The 17,150-nt window shown below is 35.9% G+C and overlaps 1 protein-coding gene across 5 annotated transcripts in view; it reads right to left on the bottom strand.

Moving 5' to 3' along the window:
* LOC145518862 (uncharacterized) overlaps positions 1 to 17,150 on the bottom strand; it is a 1,117,244-nt gene that overhangs the window by 304,071 nt on the left and 796,023 nt on the right. For 2 of the 5 annotated variants that reach the window (XR_014063353.1, XR_014063357.1), the window contains exon 8: positions 13,638 to 13,769. The exons of 2 other annotated variants lie outside the window; for them this stretch is intronic. The gene's annotated coding sequence lies outside the window, so the exon portion shown is untranslated. Of the gene's footprint in view, positions 1 to 9,577; positions 9,688 to 13,637; positions 13,770 to 17,150 lie in introns of those variants that run through there. One more of the 5 variants, XR_014063354.1, reaches the window with a different exon arrangement.

The raw sequence follows: 17,150 nt of genomic DNA, 5'->3' as shown, positions 1-17,150 counted from the left end.
AATCAGGAAAGGAGTACGTCAAGCCTGTATATTGTCACCCTGCTTATTCAACTTATATGCAGAGTACATCATGAGAAACACTGGGCTGGATAAAGCACAAGCTGGAATCAAGTTTGCCGGGAGAAATATCAATAACCTCATATACACAGATGACACCACCCTTATGGCAGAATGCAAAGAAGAACTAAAGAGCCTCTTGATGAAAGTGAAAGAGGAGAGTGAAAAAGTTGGATTAAAGCTCAACATTCAGAAAACTAAGATCATAGCATCTGGTCCCATCATTTCACGGCAAATAGATGGGAAACAATAGAAATAGTGACAGATTTTATTTTGGGGGAGCTTCAAAATCACTGCAGATGGTGACTGCAGCCATGAAATTAAAAGACTCTTGCTCCTTGAAAGAAAAGTTATGACCCATGTAGATAGTATATTAAAAAGCAGAGACATTACTTTGCCAACAAAGGCCCATCCAGTCAAAGTTATGATTTTTCCAGTAGTCGTGTATGGATGTGAGAGTTGGACTGTAAAGAAAGCTGAGAGCTGAAGAATTGATGCTTTTGAACTGTGGTGTTGGAGAAGACATTTGAGAGTCCCTTGGACTGCAAGGAGATCCAACCAGTCCATCCTAAAGGAAATCAGTCCTGAATATTCATTGGAAGGAATGATGCTGAAGCTGAAACTCCAATACTTTGGCCACCTGATGCGAAGAACTGACTCTTTTGAAAAGACCCTGGTGCTGGGAAAGACTGACAGTGGGACGGCAAGGGGATGACAGAGGATGAGATGGTTGGATGGCATCACTGACTCAATTGATATGAGTTTGTGTAAACTCTGAGAGTTGGTGATGGACGGGGAGGCCTGGGTTGCTGCAGTCCACATTGTCTCAAAGAGCGGGACATGACTGAGCAACTGAACTGAACTGATTAAGATTAAATTAATGAATATCTTATCAAGATCAAGGGCTAATGAAATGTACATTTTATTGACACCAAAGAAAAATAAAATAACTGAATCATTAAAAAATATTTAGGTATAAATCTAATAAAACATGTACAAATCCATAGGAGGAAAGCTCTGATATAAAAAAGGCAAAGAATATCTAAATAATTTGAGAGATAGTCCATGTTCAGGGATAAGAAGACTCAGCATTATTGAGTTGCCAGTTCTTGCCATGTTCAATTATAGAATCAAAAAAAAAAATCAAAATCAAAATTCCAGAAAGTTATTTTGTGGATATTGACAAACTTATTCTAAGATTTATATAGAAATGCAAATGATTCAGCAATATTAAAGATAAAGAACAATATCTGAGGACATACTTCTCACTCTCAAAACTTACTGTGTGGTATTGGTAAAAGAATAATCAAGACTGTTTGAAATTGGCAAAAGAGTAGACAAATAAGTCAATGAGATGAGAGGTCAGAAATATACTTACATACATATAGTCAACTGATTTTGGCAAAGGAGAAAAAGCAATTCAATGAGGAAATGACAGTTTTTTCAAATTGTCCTAGAGCAACTGGACATCCACATAACAACAACAACAACGACAACAAATCTAGACACAGACCTTACATCTTTCCCAAAATTTAACTCAAAATGGGTTACTAAAACTATAAAACTTTCAGAAGATAAGATAGGAAATCTAGGTATCTTCAAGTTAGGTGATGATTTTTTGGATACATAATGGTGACTCATGAAAGAAAAAAGTTAAGTTGGACTTTATTAAAATAAAAAATTTTGGACTTCCCTGGTGGTGTAGTGGTTAAGAGTCTGTCTGCCAGTGCAGGGGACATGGGTTTAATCCCTGGTCTGGGAAGATTCCACATGCCATGGGGCAAATATGCCTGTGAGCTCCAATTACTAAGCCTGCAATCTGGAGCCCACAAGTCACAGTTACAGAGCTCATGCACAACAATTACTAAAGCCCGTGTGCTCTAGAGAGCCTGTACTTGACAACAAGAGAAGTCACCACAATGAGAAGCCCACACATGGTAACTAGAGAGTAGGCCCTGCTTGCTGTAACTTAAGAAAGCCCACCTGCAGCAACAAAGACCCAGCGCAGCCAAAAATAAACGAATACAAAGAATTTTTTTAAAAAATAAATAAACAAAAACTTTCATTCTGCAAGTTATACTACCGAGAGAATGAAAGACAAATCACAGACTGGAGAAAAAAAATTGCAAAATACATTTCTGATCAAATCTAAAACAATAAGAACATCAAATGCTAGCCAGGTTGCACAGCAACAGGAAATATCACCCAGTACTGATGGGGATACATAATGGTATGGCCACTTCAGAAGACAGTTTGGCAATTTCTTATAGAATTAAACATAATCTTACCATACAAGCTGGCAACTGTATTCCTAGGTAAATAAAATATCACTCAGAGATAGAACGGAGAAGGCAATGGCAACCCACTCCAGTACTCTTGCCTGGAAAATCCCATGGACGGAGGAGCCTGGTAGGCTGCAGTCCATGGGGTCGCTAAGAGTCGGCCACAACTGAGCGGCTTCACTTTCACTTTTCACTTTCATGTATTGGAGAAGGAAGTGGCAACCCACTCCAGTGTTCTTGCCTGGAGAATCCCAGGGACGGCAGTGGCCTGGTGGGCTGCCGTCTATGGGGTCGCACAGAGTCGGACACGACTGAAGTGACTTAGCAGCAGCAGCAGCAGAGATAGAAAGAAAAATGCCATGAAGATATAAAAAGACACAGAAATGAATGGTGTATTGCTAAGTGAAAGAAGAAAGTTTAAAAATATTATGTTACAGTATGATTTCAACTATATGGCATTCTGAGAAAGGCAACACTATAGAGACAGTAGAAAGACAAGTGATTGCCAGGGGTTGAGGAAAAGGAAGAAGGGATAAAGCACAGATGATTCATAGGGCAGTAAAACTATTCCATAACACTATAATGGTGGAGACATGGCAGTATGCATTTGTCAAAAGTCAAAGAAACAAAAAGATTGAACCTTCATATAAACTAGGCATGAGTACTAAATCGCTTCAGTCATGTCCGACTCTCCGCGAATCCACGGACTGTAGCCCACCAGGCTCCTCTGTCCATGGGATTCTGCAGGCAAGAATACTGGAATGAGGAGCCATTCCCTCCTCCAGAGGATCTAACCAACTCAGGGATTGAACCAGCATCTCTTACATCTCCTGCATTGGCAGGCAGGTACTTTACCACTAGCCACCTGGGAAACCATCATATAAACTTTGGGCTTTAGTTAATAATAATGTATCAATATTGTTTCATCAATTGTAATAAATGTATCACACTAAAGCAAAATGTTAAATAGCAGGGGAACTTCATGTGGGAAAGAAAGCGAGATTTATGGGAAATTTCTGCTCAGTTGTTCTGTAAACCTGAAACTTCTCTAAAAAATAAAGCCCATTTAAAAAGATGTACATTGTATTAAGAATTTTTGGAGAAAAAATAGCTCAAAGCATGACATACAAAATAAGGTCTATGAGTCTAGTTTAAAAAAAGAAAATACTAAAACAAGAAAATCAGAAAAACTCTAGAAACATTTACCAGATTATTGGCAAGAAGATGTATAACTCAGGCTTTTCCATTTAGAGTCTTTTCTGTGTTAATATAAAGATGACTGCAACAGGAAGGAGGGGATTTATGCTCAGAGAACAAAGCCCTGTGAGTTCATCACCTTCGTGTATATCTTCTAACAGTCGAAGAAACTAAATATGCCATGGATTATTCAGATCAACACTTTGAAAATCAATGTACTCCCAAAGCTTATGTCCCTCTTCTGAATTTCCCCAGGGTCTGTACCAAAAGTAACATTTGATCTCTTGAATAAACAGATAGTCTTTGTTTGTGACTTCAGATCAAAGCTAGTACACAGATGGGGAATCTCATGGGAAAGGAAGTGGAAAGCATTGTGGCTTATACTAAGCTAGCTCTATATTTCCTGACTTCCTGAGTGTCTATAAAAATCTAGTAAATCACCTGGTTATCGACATCACTGTGAAAAAATACTTCAGATATTTCTCACTGCATTTGGTCTTGGGAAAAAAGGCAACTTTCATATTTTATGTTTTCATAAAAAAATCTCTCTTGCTATTCCCAGTAAGCATAATCCTTAACTTTTCACATCACCTTGCCTATAGGGAGGTTATGTTGGTTATATTCATGGTGATTAAAAGCACTTGGTAATGTCTCCAAGAGTGTGTCATTGATTTGCTAATGATGATTCTGAGTCTGTCTTTATGCAAAATTGGTAAAGACAACCTGTTCTGTATATGTGCACGTACACATGAATGTCAGTGGGTGTATATTGCTAAAGCTGATTACAGTCTAGCTAGTTTAACACTTGTTTGCCATCACCAAACATAACACAAAATAAGAGGCATTTCCTAAAACACACACAATACACTCAGGTAACTACAAGAAAAAATACACATAAATAAGACACTGTGTGCTTCCTTGAGAAGAGTGTTGCTATGGGAAAATGTGGTTTGTGTTCTTGAAAGAACACTGACAAAATGAACTTTTGGAATACAAATCCTTCCAAGGATGGGGACTGCCTGAAGGTAAGATTCTTATAGCATGGTGAGAGTAGAAGATTATTCTTAAACCCGAGAGCTAGTTATTGGTTATATTTGGTGTCTAGGTCGCTTGCCCTGTAGTTCACTCTTTCTAGTAAATTTTGCTGCTTTTGTTCTTGGTTTCTCACCTACCAAATCATATTTGACAAGTACCACTTAAGGTTACCACTGCAGATCACTAGAGTTCCTTTCCCCAGCAGCTCGAACCAAAGGGAAAAGAGGATAAAGAAAGTAGAGAAAAAATAAATCCTTGGGTTCAAAGGAAAGTGCAGAAGGCCATACCTTTCCCAGGGCTATCATGAATGTGCACAGCTCTAAAAAAAAATAAGAGTCTGCACTATTACTAGTTTCTACAGGTTTTCTAATAAAACTGTGTGCATTGACTTTGTCTTCTCACAGTCTTTAAAAAATTTTGTATTACAATGTCTTTAAGCACTTTAGTGGCAGCTGGAGAAACAAATTTGGAGTATGTGTTCTTTTCTTCTGTATAGGAAAGTAAAGAATCTTGAGCCAGTAAAGACCTGCTGTGCCTGAACTTGTTCTGTCTAACAAGTATTTTACTTTCTTTTCCCATTCAATTTAATGTTATTTTCACACCTGCCTTGATTTCTTCTGCAGCCTTGTATCCAAGTAAAAGGTTTGTCAACTCTGTCTCCTTTTTACATCATCCTTAATTCATACAAAGACAAGTAATTCTTTTAAAATGAAGAGGTTCATACTTTTAGAATTTCAATCTTCTATTTTTGTTTAAATTCTTATACAAGTCAATCCACATCACTCTGTACATGAAATGGGGGTATGATAAACTCACGGTTATTAAATTGTTACTGATTGTAAATCAGGAATAATAATGTTTATTAGTTATCCAATAATGCATGTAAATGACTTTGAACAGACCACATCTAGTATATAACAAGTACAAACTACAACTATTACTGTTTTTGTTATTGTTATTCCTATCATTAAGCAGGCCATTAACTATTTGCTCCTCCAAATTCATTTGCTGCCCTTCTCTGCCCTGTTTTATGCCCCGGGAGGTTGCTCTCTGTGAAATGTCTTCTCAGAGCATCTTTGTCTCTGGCTTCCTGTTCCTGCTGCCCATGGAAATCACCACACAACACCTGAGGGCAGGAAGAGAGATCTGAGGTATTTATCACCTGCATATCTCAGTTGCCTCCAGGAAGCAGCTGATAACAGTTACCTTGAGTCACAGCTCCTAGGGATGGCTCATCATCTATGGCTACAACTGTCACTCAGCTCACATAACACCTTTCTAGGTCCAAGGTCAATACTGCTTACATTGCTACTGTTCTCTTTATTTTCTCTTGTATTATAAGGTCCATTTGTGCTGTTTCAGCGTCTATAAATAATCCTTCGTTAAGCTTTCTTCAATCAAGTCTTTTCAGTATAGTCTGCTCCCAGCTAAGTCAAATCCAACAATAATACAAATTACTACCTCCACCATCACACCATTACCACCACTAGTATAAACTACTAGTGATACTCCAGTACTCTTGCCTGGAAAATCCCATGGACAGAGGAGCCTGGTAGGCTGCAGTCCATGGGGTCGCTAGGAGTCGGACACAACTGAGAGACTTCCCTTTCACTTTTCTCTTTCATGCATTGGAGAAGGAAATGGCAACCCACTCCAGTGTTCTTGCCTGGAGAATCCCAGGGACGGGGGAGCCTGGTGGGTTGCCGTGTATGGGGTCGCACAGAGTTGGACACGACTGAAGCGACTTAGCAGCAGCAGATACTATAAAAGCTACTAATATGATTACTATTGCAATTGCTAGTATTACTACTATTACTATTACTTCTGCTTCTATTACCATTACTGGAAGTAGAATAATACTAGAAGTAATACTAATGTCACTGTGCTATGATGAGGATAAAATGAAAGGAGAAACAATGCTTATTTCCTTCTATGAATGAAATCATTTCAGTGCCACACCTTTCAAATTTTAGGTATCCTTCTCTTCTTTTATTTTCCTAAAGACCAAAGACTATGGTAAGTAGTTTTATCATCTATCTCCTTATAAGTTAACGTCTAAACTTGTAAGCTATCATCTAAATTTCTATCCCAATAGGTAAAGCTCATTCCATGGAATAATTTTTACTATTTGTCTAAATAAAAAAAAGAAAACAGCTGGCACATTAGATTCACACTCTTATTTACCTGGCAAACCAGCCAGATAAGTTAAGTGATTCATCTGTAGATAGGAAATCATAGGAAAGAAAATAGCAAAGACATGGTGCATGCTCAGTAGCAGCAGAGTGTGACAAGTGTGACTGACATCACACTCATCACATATTCTTTTGATGAATTTAGTGTGATTTCAGGCTTCCCTGGTAGCTCAGCTGGTAAAGAATCTGCCTGCACCAATACAGTATACTAATGCATATATATGGAATTTAAAAGATGGTAATGATAACCCTATATGTGAGACAGAATAAGAGACACAGATGCATAGAACAGTCTTATGGACTCTGAGGGAGAAGGTGAGGGTGGGACGTTCTGGGAGAATAGCATTGAAACATGTATATTATCATATGTGAAACAGAACACCATTCCATGTTCGATGCATGAGACAAGGGCTCAGGGCCGGGGCAATGGGATGATCCAGAAGGATGGGATGGGGAGGGAGGTGGGTGGGGGGTCCAGGAAGGGGAACACACGTAAACCCATGGCTGATTCATGTCAATGTATGGCAAAAACTATTACAATATTGTAAAGTAATTAGCCCCCAACTAAAATAAATAAATTTATTTAAAAAAAAATCTGAAAAAAATGAAAAAAAAAAAAAAAGAATCTGCCTGCAATGCGGGAGACCTGGGTTCAATCCCTGGGTGGGGAAGATCCCCTAGAGGAGGCTCTAGCAACCCCCTCCAGTGTCCTTGCCTGGAGAATCCCCACGGACCGAGGAGCCTGGAGGGCTGCAGTCCATGGACTTGCAAAGAGTCGGACACGATTAAGCAACTAAGCACAGCACAGCACAGTGTGATTTCATCAGGACCTGCCTTATTATTGTAAAAATGAGAACAACTGAACAATGGGATCAAACACCTCCAAAATAGATATCATGAGAAGAGTCAGCACCTGTGTACATGGTCCCTATCTCAGATCCTGCCTATTTTTGCCAAGAATCGCATAGATGACTAAGTGCTAGTAAGTGTCATTAGCTGGAATAATGCTATAGAAGTTTGATCTCTTACTGGCTGACGTTTTATTACACAGTGAACATTCACTTTATTTTTTAAAAATTTTATTCTTCAATAGTATGAATACTTTGTATTATTTTCATAGATTATTTTTTCATTGAAGTAGAGTTGGTTTACAATGTTCTGTTTCTGGTGTAGAGCAAAGTGATTTGGTTTATATATATATCTATAAAATATAGTTATGCATATATTATTTTTCAGAGTCTTTTCCATTATTTTTTATGACAAGATATTGAATGTACTTCCCTGTATTATACTGTAGGACCTTGTTGTTTATTTTACATATCGTAGTGTGTACCTGCTAATCTCAAACTCTTAATTTACCCCTCTCCACCCCCCCATTTCCCCTTTGGTAACCATTAAGTTTTTTCCTGTGTCTGTGCATTTGTTTCTGTTTTGTACATAAGTTAATTAGCATCATTTTTTTTTTAGATTACTCATATAAGTGATATCATATGGTATTTGTCTTTCTCTAACTTACTTCACTTAGTATGATAATCTCTAGGTCCATCCACATTGCTGCAAATGGTATTGTTTCATTCTTTTTATGGCCGATCAATTAAGATTCTGTTGATAGCTTAGGGTTGCTTCCATGTCTTGGCTATAGTATATAGGGCTGCTATGAATCTAGGGTACATGTATGTTTTTGAATTATAGTTTTGTCTAGATATATGACCTGGAGTGGGATTGCTGGATCATATGGCAATTCTCCTGTAAGTTTTTTTAAGGAAACTCCATACTGTTTTCCATAGTGACTGCACCAATTTACATTCCCCCAACAATGCAGAAGGATTCCCTTTCTCCATACCCTCTTTAGCATCTGTTTGTACAGGTGTGAGGTGATACCTCATTGTAATTTCAATTTGCATTTCTCTGAGAATTAGAGATGTTGAGCATCTTTTCATGTGCCTATTGGCCATGTGTATGTCTTCCTTGGAGAAATGTTTGTTCAGGTCTTCTGCCCATTTTTTTGTTTGGATTGTTTTTATATTGAGCTATATGAGCTTTTTGTATATTTTGGAAATTTAGCCCTTGCCAGTTGCATCATGTGGATCTTTATATTTTAGTTGTTTCAAAAAGATTCCATTTGATAAATGTCCAATTTATAAATAAATACAATTTTTATTTATATATCTTGAGCTAGTGATATAATTTCTTATTAACTCCATTGTCATTTATACTGTTTTTAAATTGAGTGTCAGTTCTCTATAGTTTCAGTAGTTATTCCTCAGCACTAAACTGTCTCATGTTCAAACTCATAATCTCCAATATCCTGATGAGAATCAGCATTAAATTCACAAATTCACAAGCTCAATATGACAAGTCCTTTCGGTATACCATAGACTTGGTTTTTGTCCTCTAAAACCAAGACAGTGATAGATGCAGGAAAAAAAAAAATCACAGGAAGCAATTTCAATTGCTATGCCTGCCTCATTCCATTTGCCAAGTTTAAATATTTTATTTTGCTATATGTGCTTCTTTTCACATGGTCTTAATTGTGTTACCACATAAATGACAGTATCAAAATGATTCTTGTTTTTGAAACTTGTTAGTTTGAAGCACCTGTCAAAAGCTCTTTTCTCAGAAATTATGAGTTTCATCTTAAAACTTATCCTGCACAATTTTTGACAAAGTGTGTATTTCCTTGCTTTTCATTTATGGGTTTGCGTATTCTACTTTCTCATTAATTAATTTATCTGATCCCCCGTTTTCTCACATAAATTCCCTCAAGATGCCACTATAAGTCCTCTTACCTCAAATAAAGAAGTGATCCTGTAGTCAAGCAAACAAATATTTATTGAGAACTCCCTCTTTTTAAATTTGAGTCTACATCCTTTTTTTCTATCATCTTTCTCTCTCTTAGCATCTTAGATCTTCCTTTTCTGAGTCTGTGATAAAATGATAGTAGAAACTAGTCAAAATCCCTGCCCTCAAGCAATTTATGGCTTAATGAGGGATAACCATTGATCACATAATCTCACAAATACATGCAAAACCATAAATATAGGAAGTATAATGATAAAATATGTATTTTATAAGAGCATGTAACAAGGTAAGCTGACCTGATCTTAGTGTTCAAGTTACGCAATTGCTAACACCAGAGAAAGCTCTACGAATAAGGAAGATTTGCTTCTCTTTTGTTGAGATCATTGGACATTCAGTAAAAGATTTTCAGTGACATAGAAATGTGATCGGATATGCCATTTTTAAATATGACTTGGGTTTCCATTCAGAGAAGTCATCCAAGATAGGGTAGCACAGAAGCAGGAGAACATTAAAGTGGCCATTCTCAGATGCCAGGTGTCCCACATATCTATTGCATATCAAACTACGTCAAAACTTAGAGGAGTACAACTACGACCATTTCATTATGCTCACAAACTCTGTGGGTCAGGAACAGGGCACAGGGAATAGAGCTGAGGGTGACTTCCTCAGCTGAGGTGCGGAAATCATCTGGAGGCTTCTTCATCAACACTTTGTATGGGTTACTTTATGGCTGGGCACAGCTGAGATGTTGAACTGAACAACTACATATGGACTTTCTATGTGGGTTTGCCTTCCTTATAGGATGGCAGATACATGTTAGTTGGACTTCTTACATGGTAACTTAGGGCCCCAAGTATGCCTGTTCCAAGAAAACAAGAATGAAGCTGTAGGGTTCTTTATGACATGCTCTTGGAAGTAAAGTGGCTTCACTTCTGTCCTACTCCATACATGATATTCAAGGTGAAAGGACAAAAATTCACACCTCTTAATGGAATGCTGCTGCTGCTGCTGCCGCTAATTCACATCAGTCGTGTCCGACTCTGCGACCCCATAGACGGCAGCCCACCAGGCTCCCCCGTCCCTGGGATTCTCCAGGCAAGAACACTGGAGTGGGTTGCCATTTCTTTCTCCAATCTTAATGGAATGAGTGTAAAACAATTTGCAGCCCTGTCTTAAAATTTCCACAATTGTCAAATGTAATATTAATTGAATTAAAGGAGTTAATATGATGAGAACAGGGTATATTTGGTGATATTGGAAGAACTTTATGATGTAATGATGCCTTCTATTTCTTCTTGGTGTAGGAATTTTGTTTATTTAGCTTTTCTTGTTAAAACAATCTTCCTGCAAATTTGGAATTGCATTACTCTTTTCAAAGAATCAACTTTTTAATTTGTTTTTCTTTTATTATAAATTTGTTTTCTATTCCAGTAGTAATCTTTATTATTTCCTTGCTTCTTATAATTTGCAGTTTATTTTCTAACTCATTAAAACGGATGCTTAGAACTGTGATTTTGACCTTTCTTCATATATAAAATAGATTTTCAGCTCTACATTCTTCCTTCACCCCTGTTTCAATGATATTCTTCCTTTTGATTTGTAATATGTTGTTTTCTATTTATGTAAAAAGTATTGTCAACTTCCATTGTGACTTTTTCTTTGATCAACGATGTTACAAATTTATTGTTTAATTTCTAAATATGTATGAATTCTGTGCTTCTTCTTTATCGGTCTCTAACTTAATTTTACTGTGGTCAGAGAACATACTTTATATTCTGTATTTTATCAGTACTTTGAAATTCATTGACAGTTGCTTGACAGCCCATCATACGGATAAATTTTGTCAGTATATCATGGGCATTGAAAAAGAATGTGTACTCTGCAATTGTTGAGTTAACTCTTATTTATGTGACAATTAAGTATTATTTTTATTACATTTTTCTAATTATTTATATATTTATAAATTTTATGCTATTCTATTGATCAGAAAAACAATTAAAATATCCTACTGATTTGAGATTTATTTCTCATTTTGCTTTGGAGATTTCTGCTAAATATATTTAAAACTATATTATCATATGTAAATTCTTGTATATTTCTGGCAAATTAGCCTTTATATTATCTTAGAATACCTTTCTTTAAAGTAATGATTATTACCTTAATTTACTTTGCCTGGTATTTTAGTATAACTAAATTTTTCTTTTGCTAGGGTTTTCATGACATCTTTCATTTTCTCATTCATTGTCAACTTTTACATATTCTTATATTTCATATAAATATTATAAATACCATAGATTCAATTTTTAAATTCCCTTTTTAAAAATTTGCATTTTAAACTATATTCTTTATTCTACTATTTACTGATAATTGGAATTAGGCTAAACTTATCATTTGCTTTGTTTTATTTCACTCCTATTGTTTTTTTCTTTTCCTTCTCATTTAAAGAAATTTTATTTAGGATTCATTAAGTGTTTTAATTTCATTTTCCATTAGATTTTTAGCTGTTCATTCTGTTAGTATATATTTATCACTTCTTAGATAATGAAGGATCTTAAGAAACTATAATTCTAATTACTTTTTCTTCCATACATTTAATATGTCATAACATGTTATTGCCTCATTTTATGCAGATAGTAATATATTTAGATCTACATACCTGCTTATCATTCTTTCATCTTGCACCTCTTACATCAAATATTATGTTATTTTGCAACTACTCCCAAAATAAATATATCCTATAGCTGTAGAATTCTAATTTGGTAGCTTTTTCTTTGCAATATAATTCCTTTTCTGGCTTGTATATGCTCCTCTTAATAAATTAGCTGCTTATTTTAGGTTTAATCTTTTGAAAATAATATGTTTGTTTTCTTTGGCTTCTTCCATAATCTTCTTTGTCCTATGGTTTACAGAAGACTTGTTGTAATACACCTAGATCTCTTGCACTTTTTCTTTTTTTTCTTTTCCTGGCTAGGGTTCTAAACAATTAAGAAAAACTCCCATCTATTATGTATTTATTTTACTTTTAATCTATTTTCATTGTCCTTTCCTTATGCAGTCTGATTACAAACATGTTGAAACTTTCTACTTTGATTCAAAGGTCTCTTATACTTTTTAATGTTTCCCGCACATTGTCTTTCTGCATTTCAGCGTATGTATTTTCCACCGACTTATGTTCTACTTAATTAATTCCTTATCACTCAGATAGCTTTTAATTTTGATAATCATTGCTTTCATTTCTGTATGTTCCATCAGATTTTTTATACCACTGAATTATTTCCTGAAATTCCCAGCCATTAATTAGTTGGTAATTTAATTATATTTATTTTAATGCCCCACCATATCTGGATATACTGTGTATTTATCTATTCCTGCATTTGCTTTTTGGTCAGTTCTTGTCTTTTTTCCAGTATGTGTGGTATGTTTGTATTTTACATTACATAGGTGAAAAAATTCCCAATATATTTTCCTCTTCAAAGACAACATATTCTTTTCTTCTATAAAGCAGATAGCAATGGAGAGTAAATCTTATTCTATATACAGGTTGCAATAAATTGAACTTGTCCCCAGTGTTTTTCAGGATTAGCCAATGCCTCAATAATCGTTTCCTCTTTTTGTGGCCCTTTATGATTCCATTTGAAAATCTGGTGTGGACATCAAGGCCCATCATCTTTAATGAAGCATAAATAATGTTTTTCATTTCCCATCTCCATGATTTTGCTGAAAGCTCAGTTCATTCTTTTCTATTTCAAGAATCCGGTTTTGAGTCATCAAGCGCCTTGATGAAAAAAGCCATACTCAATTTAGGATCATTTGCTGCACCTCCATTCTCCCTGGGATGTTGGTGTCACAGTACTTACTCCCTTGGTATTTCATGTATATATATACATATGTATATAAATATATACATATATATATATCTTAAATAACTTTTTTTCTGCTCTTTTAGTTAATCTCAGCAGGACAGCTGGTTAGAAATATGTTTTATATCATTTCTAGAAGCAGAAATTTCTCCCTGATTTATTTTTCTTCATAGGTTTGCCCCTGGCAAAATATTAGAGATTGATACACTCACCGGCTTGCCTCCTCTCATGATGACCCTGCCAGGCTCCTCCATCCATGGGATTCTCCAGGCAAGAATACTGGAATGGGTTGCCATGCCTTCCTTCAGGGGATCTTCCCAACCCAGGGTTTGAACTCAGGTCTCCTGCATTGAAGGCAGATTCTTTTTACTATCTGAGCCACCAGGGAAGCCCAAGAATACTGGAGTGGGTAGCCTATCCTTTATCCAGGGGGGACATCTCAACCCAGGAATCAAACCAGGGTTTCCTGCATTGCAGGCAGATTCTTTACCAGCTAAGCTACCAGGGAAGCCCTCTTACAATGACACATGAGGACTTCATCTGTTTGTTGTGTCTTTTTCTCCACTCAATGATATATCCATAGGTTTGAGAATGGTGAGGGTCACATACAAAGCAGACAGTGCACATGCATGATAGTGGAATTCAAATAAGGAGTCAGAGTGGAAGGTATCAATTTTAGAAAACACTGAAGTTTTGTGCCCTTAAGACCCTTTATCACACAGATGTGCAGTTCAATAGGACTCTGCTGAAGTGGACCAGAACAAAGTTTATGCTTGAAGAAGCAAGATTTACACAAATTTATACAACTGAGGATTGTGATATTAGCATGAAATCATGTTGAGCAAAATAAATATAGATCATAGTAACACTTATGATGTATGCAGAATTGATACCTTTCAAAAGGTAAAAATAGAAATACAAGTTCCCATAGGGTAAAAAGGCTAGCACAAATAAAGTCTTTAAAAAAAGAGTATATCATTTTTCATTGTACTACTTGTATTTTTCAAATTTTAATACAAACACAAATAATCAGTTTGTTAAAAATTTTTATAATTATCCTTAATTTACAAATGTAGTCTTAATCTTAGCTATACATTCTCCCATATCAAATAATCAAAACATTTAAAGTTTTAACATATATATTTTCATTTTTTACTTTTATAAAAAATTTAAACAAGGAAAAATTATGACAACTTGAAATCATGTTCTTTTTGACAGAAATGGCATTGTCCCTGAGGCTCTCAGTGATCAAATGACAGTGAGATCAAAGCACTATCCAAACCATACCCAGTGAGTCTGTCTAAAGCTGCTGCTGCTAAGTCGCTTCAGTCATGTCCGACTCAGTGCGACCCCATAGACGGCAGCCCACCAGGCTCTGCCGTCCCTGGGATTCTCCAGGCAAGAATACTGGAGTGGGTTGCCATTCCCTTCTCCAGTGCATGAAAGGGAAAAGTGAAAGTGAAGTCGCTCAGTCGTGTCTGACTCTTAGCGACCCCATGGACTGTAGCCTACCAGGCTCCTCCATCCATGGGATTTTCCAGGCAAGAGTACTGGAGTGGGGTGCCATTGCCTTCTCCACTGTCTAAAGCAGCATCAATCAAATAATAAAGTGTAGATTTAAAAACTGTCTCAAAGTGCAATATGTATTTAATTATCATGGACAGATATATTAGTACAACATTACTACTTATTCTTCTGGAAATACTAAGCAGTGATTCACTTAAAATATTATTCAGCAATACTTAAAATCCACTATTATGATGCTGAATGAAGCAGGTGAAAAAAATAAAACCTGTTCATTTTTGTAAAAACAAACAACAAAAATTAATTAATTGATAATTTAAATTAGAACTCCCAGGGAAAAATATAAAGGTAAAACACTGTATATAGGAAAATCGAATTAATAAATGTAAAAGCTGAAATAGTTTCAGCTCCTCCATACACCAAATTTAACAAATCAATTCAAAGGATTATATTTTTTAAAAATAGGTATAATTCTGAAATGAGTATCTAAAGAATAATTTTAGAACACACAATAATAAATAAGAACAATAGGAAAAAGATTCAAAATATCATATATATATATATATCCACATTTACATATGTGTATATATATTTAAGCCTCTGTGAAATCAATATATTTTGATAAGTGTGGATTTTCAACTTGTCTCAAGAAATGATTTTTTTTTTAAATATCGGCAAAAAAGAAAAAGCAGGATTTTATTTTTCAAATTTACTCCAAAAACAGGTACTAGACCTAGATGAATTTATGAGGTAACACATCAATTCTGTGAATGGGCTGTGAATAGAGGGTAGAAAGTTTTCAAGAAAACTGTTACTGGAAACAGGAATGACACTGAGAAAACCCTTACATTAAATTGAAAAAAAGATGATATTTGTAACAGAAAGTTTATCAGAACTACGACCTGCAGTGACATGGAAAACGGAAAATTTACTTCAGATCTTTTGTATCTAACTAAGAAGATTAACCTGTATGTGAAACCTGTATGCAGGTCAAGAAGCAACAGTTAGAACCAGACATGGAACAATGGACTGGTTCCAAATTGGGAAAGAAGTGCATCAAGGCTGTATATTGTCATCCTGCTTATTTAACTTCTATGCAGAGTACATCATGTGAAATGCCAGGTTGGATGAATCACAAGCTGGAATCAAGATTGCTGGGAGAAATATCAGTAACTTCAGATATGCAGCTGACACCACCCTTATGGCAGAAAGTGAAGAAGAACTCAAGAGCCTCTTGAAGCTGGCTTAAAACACATCATTCAGAAAACTAAGATCATGGCATCTAGTCCCATCACTTTAAGGCAAATAGAAGGGGAAAAATTGGAAGCAGTGACAGATTTTCTTTCCTTGTCTCCAAAATCACAGTGGAATGAAGTTAAAAAACAGTTGCTCCTTGGAAAGCTATGACAAACTTAGATAGTGCATTTAAAAGCAGAGACATCATTTTGCTGACAAAGATCAATATAGTCAAAGCTATGGTTTCTCCAGTAGTCATGTATAGATGTGAGAGTTGGATCACAAAAAAGGCTGAGCACCAAAGAATTGATTGAACTGTTTGGGTGTTATTGTTGTTCTTCACTGAATAATTGATTGCTTCAAGTTGTAGTGCTGGAGAAGACTCTTGAGAGTCCCTTGGACTGCAAGGAGAGCAAGAAAGTCAATCCTAAAGGAAATCAATCCTGAATATACTTTGAAAGGTCTGATGCTGAAGCTCCAACTTTGGACACCTGAAGTGGAGAGCCAACTCATTGGAAAAGACCCTGTTTCTGGGAAAGACTGAAGGCAAAACGAAAAGGGGCCAGCAAAGGATGAGACAGTTAGATAGCATCACTGACTCAATGGACATGAGTTTGAGCAATGTCTGAGAAATAGTGAAGGGCAGAGGAGTCTGGTGTGCTGCAGTCCATGGGGTCTCAGAGTTGGACATGATAGTGACTGAACAAAAACAACAATAAAGGCGATTTCCAAGAAGAATTTTAGCTGTGTATGATCATTAGGGATATAAAGAAATAGGTAAGGTATGAAATGTTTGACTTTAGGCAAAAAATAAAGGAGTTTGTTGTGCCAGAACATAATAACAATTTTTATTCTAGGTCTTTCCATCCAGCAAAAGAAAAAAGAAAAATGGGGAATAACATCAGGGCAAAGATAAAATCCAGGATTCAGGCTGTAAAACATAATCTGAGTAACACATATATCAG

Source organism: Giraffa tippelskirchi, chromosome 8, assembly GCF_054371585.1.
Source record: "Giraffa tippelskirchi isolate mGirTip1 chromosome 8, T2T-mGirTip1v1.2.pri, whole genome shotgun sequence".
Taxonomy (NCBI): domain Eukaryota; kingdom Metazoa; phylum Chordata; class Mammalia; order Artiodactyla; family Giraffidae; genus Giraffa; species Giraffa tippelskirchi.
Note: the sequence above shows the minus strand (reverse complement) of the source record. Positions and strands in the feature narration are given on the sequence as shown.